Here is a 6191-nt window from a genome sequence, read left to right as displayed (position 1 = left end):
CTAGCCACAGCTGTTAAATGAATCCCTGTGGTTGTTAAGATTAACACGGTCGTTAAGTGAATCCAGCTTCCCCATTGACTTTGCTTGTGAGAAGGTCGCAAAAGGGGATCCCGTGACCCTGGGACCGTCATAAATAGGAGTCAGTTGTCAAGCATCTGAATGTGGATCACGTTACCGTGGGGATGCTGCAACAAGTGCTAACTGTGAAAAAGGGCCCACGTCCCTTTTTTCAGTGCTGTTGGACTTTGGTCACTAAATGCATCGTCGTAAGTTGAGGACTTCCTGTCCAGGGATGGAAACCACGTGGGAATTCCTAGAATGGGAAGGGAAGATTTAGTAAGAAGCATTTTCCAAGAAAGCCCTTACCCTCATCTTGACTTCATCTTTCCATCCTATCATCCATCTTTATTTTGTCTAATCAAGTAGGATTTCAGTAAAATAGTATAAAACAATCCAGCAGCATGAATGGATCCTAGGAGATCTTTAAAGGTGGGCCATGCAGAGAGAGGTCACCCCAAAGGAGAACACGGACACCGACTTCTTTCATCCCCAAATTTACATCCAAAACTTCAAAACAGCGGGAAACCAATTTCTACATTCTCAACCCACCTCTTGTTTTAAAGCCTCAGTCTGGGTTTGCTAGCTTTATGTTTTACTATTATCTGCACAAAATAAGATGCTAGTGCCAAAGAGGAACTATAATCAAACTCTCTTGGGCGTATCATATGGTGGTTTACAGCTGGATGTTTCTCAAGGTCAACCTTACCCAGATGTTTCCTTTAAAAATTCCCCTTATATTTGATGGATTTATTTCAGAATAGAATAGAATAGAAATTGGAAATGGAATAGAATTTAGAATAAAATAAAATAGAATAAGAATAGAATAGAATAGAATAGAAATTACAATAGAATAGAATAAAAATAGAATAGAATAGGAGTTGGAATAGAATAGAATAGAATAGAATAGAATAGAATAGAATAGAATAGAATAGAATAGAATAGAATAGAATAGAATAGAACAGAAATTGGAATAGAATAGAATATAGAATAGGAATAGGAATGGAATGGAATGGAATATGGAGTAGAACATATTGCTGTTAAGATTCTGATTAGGATCTGGCGTTTCCTACACCAGCTTGTAAGCCATTAGTAGAAGTGCAGCTGGCAATGGTGAACATTTTTCCACGTGAAAATGTGTTGACGTAGAATTGATCCAACTTCTACCTCATGCTAGCAAAACTAGAATAAATTGTTGCTCTGATTGCAGAGTGTCTTTAGTTGTGAACAAATAGCCTAGGCCTCTTTGGTTTAGTCTCCTAATCTGGGTGTTTTAATGTGGCAGTTTAAGACATAGTGATTTTGAATTTCAGTACAGTACAATTACACTGCAGCACACAATCCCTTCAAACTGTTGAGTTAGCGTTCTCTAAACAGTCCTTCCAAGCTAATCAAAGAGATGAGAGTGGAATCCAAAAAAGAGCTTTGTAGATTACTTCATTCTTAATTACACAATTGAGACCTTTTGCTCTGAATCAGGGGGAGTGAATTTTTTGCTTTTCCTTCCGGAGCGAACGTGGGAATTACTGCACAATATTAAACACAAAGAGCCTCCATCTTCCAATCCAGTCTCTTACAGGTGCATATTTTATTTCTAAAACCCAATTGTTCACAGCTACTGGCACACAGGAAGTACGCCCAAAATGTAGGCTTTGAACCTTCAATGCGGTTCTGTATTCTCGTTCTGATCCATATTTACAACACACATATATTTCCATTTGGTATTTAATCCGATAACACTGACGATGCTAGAGATGAAGCAGAAGTGGTTAATAACCTGTGAAACTTAGGCAATTTCCCCCCCTGCCTCTTCAGGAAGTTAGCATGGGGAGAAACCTGAGTTTCCAGTAGGACAGATTTGTAAAGTTTTGGCTCAGTTACCCTGCATGAGACTTACAAACTACATGCTTTGAGTAATGGGTCTGTTTTTCTCCTTTTCCCTACATAACAGGTGAATCAGGCAACTCTCCGTAATTTTTTATTCATGCATATCTGAACTTTCTGCACCATCAATTGTTATGTCTTCCTGACGCCATCTGTTTCTTATGCTGAAACCAATTTGTATTCTCTTTCTGAGGTTGGCCGCTAAATTTTTCTAACCTTGCAAATCCATCTTCTGGTTTAATTATATTTTTTTTAACGCAATGTGCCTTTTGAAATCTGGATGCGTTCTGTTAGTACTTCCGTCTTTATCCGTTCGATAAAAAACAAACCCTGGCTTTATGTGACTTTATACTCCTTTAATTCGGGGTGGAGTCAGGACAACTGGATGGAGTTGAGCATTTACTGGCTGTATGCCCTTCCTGACACCCGCACAGAGTTCACAGCAAATGTTATTTTTCTGTCTGCCTGGGAGAGAAATGATTGGCTGCTATCTAGGATTGAATTCTCAACCTGAGTGGGGGGCAACCATCTTCTCCGCTAGGCCAGCATGCTTCTCTCCAATATATATCTTTATCCGTTCAATGATATCCATAGATATATCTTAATCCATTCAATAATGGGCTGAAATCATGGGGATGCTTTAGTTACCCCTGATCGTCAATTAACAGGTCTGTATCGATTATCCTCAAAATATCTCAGAATCTTAACTCGGGGCAATCATAACCCCCTTTTCAATATTCACATCAAGCTGCATAGCTATGGATATTGCTTTTATTTTTATTTGTTTTAGATGTTTTCCTGGCAACCTTAAGAATCACATTAAAATGAACTGGGTATATGTATGAACTGGGGACGGGGGGAGGTCGCACCCACGTGTGAGCAAACAAACAGACTTTTTAAAGAAAAAGATACTGAAATCCTGCAAAACATAATAATTGTATGTGAACCATGATGCGATAAAAGATGGGGGTCCCTTTAGCGCTGGCGAACCGTGACAGTGACGGATGGGGCCAAAGCCGTTCACCAAGTAGCCCGCTACTGTCGCGGCCTTGATGGTTTTATTCAGTTGCAGCTAAAATCCAGCGAGCCGATTCGATGAAAGTTTAAAATATAAGGCAGCTCAAGAAATCAAATCTCTTTAATTGGTGAACTGAAGGAGCGGAATAGCAAGCAAACTTCAGGATACTCTGGAAAGTCGTGTGGCTTTCTTTTAGGTCTGTAAATCTAACAAATTTGAAGTGCCATTTAAGACTCTCCCTTGAAAAGAAATATGTGAGCATATGAGGGAGGAACTGCTAGCACGAATCAGAATCCGATCAGGATAAGGAACAATAAAAATGTTAAAAGGGAGCCCTTGAAAACAATAAAGAGGTGATTGATGTAACTCTAAAAAGTTAATGGCAGAGAAAGAGAAAGGAGGAAAAGATTTTAGACAGAGAACACCAGAAGATGAATTTCTGCCCATCGTTGCCGAACAAAATGACTTTTAAGTTGCTATGAACAGTTTAATTGGAGTATTAATTCTTCCACATCAGGGTCTTTTGTATTCTAGCAGCCCTGGAAAATGCTGAACATTGCAGTGGAGAAGTTATTATCTTCCTGGCTAGAAAAGCTTTCTAAGCACAAATCTCTTTCTGGGCTAATCAGGATGGTTTGATCTATCCTGTCCTGTAATATTACAATGAAAAAATAAAAGTATTCATATTGTCCCTAAGAAAGAAAATGAAATCTATATTAAGATGCTACCTCTAGTAAACCAGCCACAAACTACTACACTCTCTTCATCAGGCCCAATAATAAAATGAGAACAATCCGAAAGGAAACAGAGGAAGAATTAGGGCTGGGGTTTAAAGCACATCTGCACATGTTCCAGTCACAAAGTTGACTGTGGAATTGCTGACAGTTATGCAGGCACGGGCTAATTAAGTGTTGAACAGGTATCTTAGATTTCACAAAGGGTCACCCCAAATTTTTCTGGAGAAAATGAGCAAATAGCAATAGTACTTAAACTTATATACTGCTTCACTGTGCTTTAGAGCACTCTCTAAGCAGTTTACAGTGTCAGCCTGCTGCCCCTAACAGCCTGGGTCCTCGTTTTACCAATTTTGGATGGAGGGAAGGATGAATCAATGTTGAGACGGTCAGGATCAAACTCCTGGCAGTGGGCAGAGTATGCCTGCAATGCTCCATACGGAAGGAGAGGGAGGGAGGGAGGGAAGGAAGGAAGGAAGGAAGGAAGAAAGAAAGAAAGAAAGAAAGAAAGAAAGAAAGAAAGAAAGAAGAAAGAAAAAAAGAAAGAAAAAAAGAAAGAAAAGGGTAAAAGGGAGGGAAAGAAGGAAGGAGGGAAAGAAAGAAAGAAAGAATGAAAGAAAAGATGAATGGAATGGGAAAGAAAGGAAGGAAGGAAGAGAAAGAGAAAGAAGGAAGGAAAGAAAGAGAAAGAAATAAAGAAACAAAGAGAAAAAAGAAAGAAAGAAAGAAAGGTAAAAGGGAGGGAAAAAAGGAAGGAGGGAAGAGAGGGAGGAAGAATAGAAATAGCATCTAGACTTGTATACCGCTTCACAGTGATTTACAGTCCTCTCTAAGCGGTTTACAGATTCAACATTTTGCCCCCCAACAATCTGGGTCCTCATTTTACCGACCTCAGAAGGATAGAAGGCAGAGGCAACCCTGAACCGGTGACAATCGAACTCCTGGCTATGGGCAGAATTTGCCTGCAATGCTGCGTTTCAACCACTGAGCTGCATGTTTAAGAAAAAGGAAGTCCTGCTATTAAAAAGTAAAATGTTTTCTATGCTTAAAATAGAGGATTCTCAGTTTCCCTTTCTACCAATAGAGTCTGCTGATCAGCTGAGGAAGAAAACACGTCTGAATTTTGACTCCCCAAACGAAAGGCCAGTACATAATTTCTCTATTTCTTCAATTGCTCAGGATTATTATTTCTTGCAGCGTAATAATCGACTGTTGTGTTTCTGAGGCCGGTCCCAAGTCTTCTGTCGTCACCCAACGAACTAATTTTGCATGTCACAAGTGTTCTCAAAAGTCATCCTTGCGGCTTGAAAAAATCCAAAACGGAACCAGCAAAGGGTTTCCTTAATTGCAGATGGATTGTGATAGAGGAAAAAAAAATGTTTTAAGAACTCATCTACTTTATATTCAAGGAGGAAACATATAGCAAAAACTAGTATCCGAATTTCAATCACATGACCCTGGGAATGCTGCAGATCTGGATCACACATGTGAAAAAAATAATAATTTTCAGTGCTATTGTAGCTTTGAACGGTCAATACATGAACTGTTATAAGTTTGTATTTTCCCTTAAAATTCCAAATCTTGGGAAGAGGATCGGAAGCCTGGAGCGCCTCTGCTGAGCAGCTAGGAAGACACCGGAAAAGATGGTCCCAATATTTTTATCTTACTTGTTTTGGAACAACAAAACATCTCTCTGATCCATCCATTTTCTCGTTCAGTCTACATTCCCCCACTTGATGGCTTTTCATACGTTTCGATTTTCTTTTATATTATTGTTCTGGGTCATTGGCCTTCCGGCTTGCAGCGGTATTTTAATATTGCGCCGAGCTTCTCCTGCAGACGGAAAGGAAAGCAACACAAATAACCCGGAGTGTAAATGGCAGAAAGTGCTTTCAAGTTGCTTTCAAGTTGTAGACAGACAGAAATGAACTACCGACATTTTGTGTAGAGAGACTGTAAAGTAGAAACCGCTTCCCCCCCCCCCACGTAGGTCGAGGCTTGTTTTGAAATAATTCATTCGAATTTTCCCTCCTCCCGTCCCATTTTTAAGGCTAATGTATTCCGCTTCGTTGGGATCAGAAACGCGTAAGAGTTTATGTTAACACAATTTATTTATTTATTTATTTATTTACAAATATTTATATGCCGCCCAATCCCAAAGGACTCAGGGCAGCGTACAAAATTAAAAACAGTCATAAAACAATAAAATAAAATAATCCAGTCATACCGCGAGTCCGATCATATCCCGGCCCGCCGAGGACATCAGCCCCAGGCCTGCCGGAACAGGAGAGTTTTAACGGCTTTCTTAAAGGCCGGCAGGGTGGGAGTAGTTTGAACCTCGGGGGGAAGTTGATTCCACCAGGTCGGAGCCACCACAGAAAAGGCCCTTCCCTGGGGGCCCGCCGGCCAACATTGTCTGGCCGACGGGACCTGAAGGAGGCCCAATCTATGGGACCTCACCGGTCTCTGGGAGCTGTGCGGCAGAATGCGGTCCTGTA

The sequence above is a fragment of the Crotalus tigris genome, unplaced genomic scaffold (assembly GCF_016545835.1).
Source record: "Crotalus tigris isolate CLP2741 ecotype Arizona unplaced genomic scaffold, ASM1654583v1 scf7180000019298.7629538967:1458412, whole genome shotgun sequence".
Lineage (NCBI taxonomy): Eukaryota > Metazoa > Chordata > Lepidosauria > Squamata > Viperidae > Crotalus > Crotalus tigris.
The sequence above is the reverse complement of the archived record's forward strand: the minus strand, read 5'-3'. Positions refer to the sequence as shown.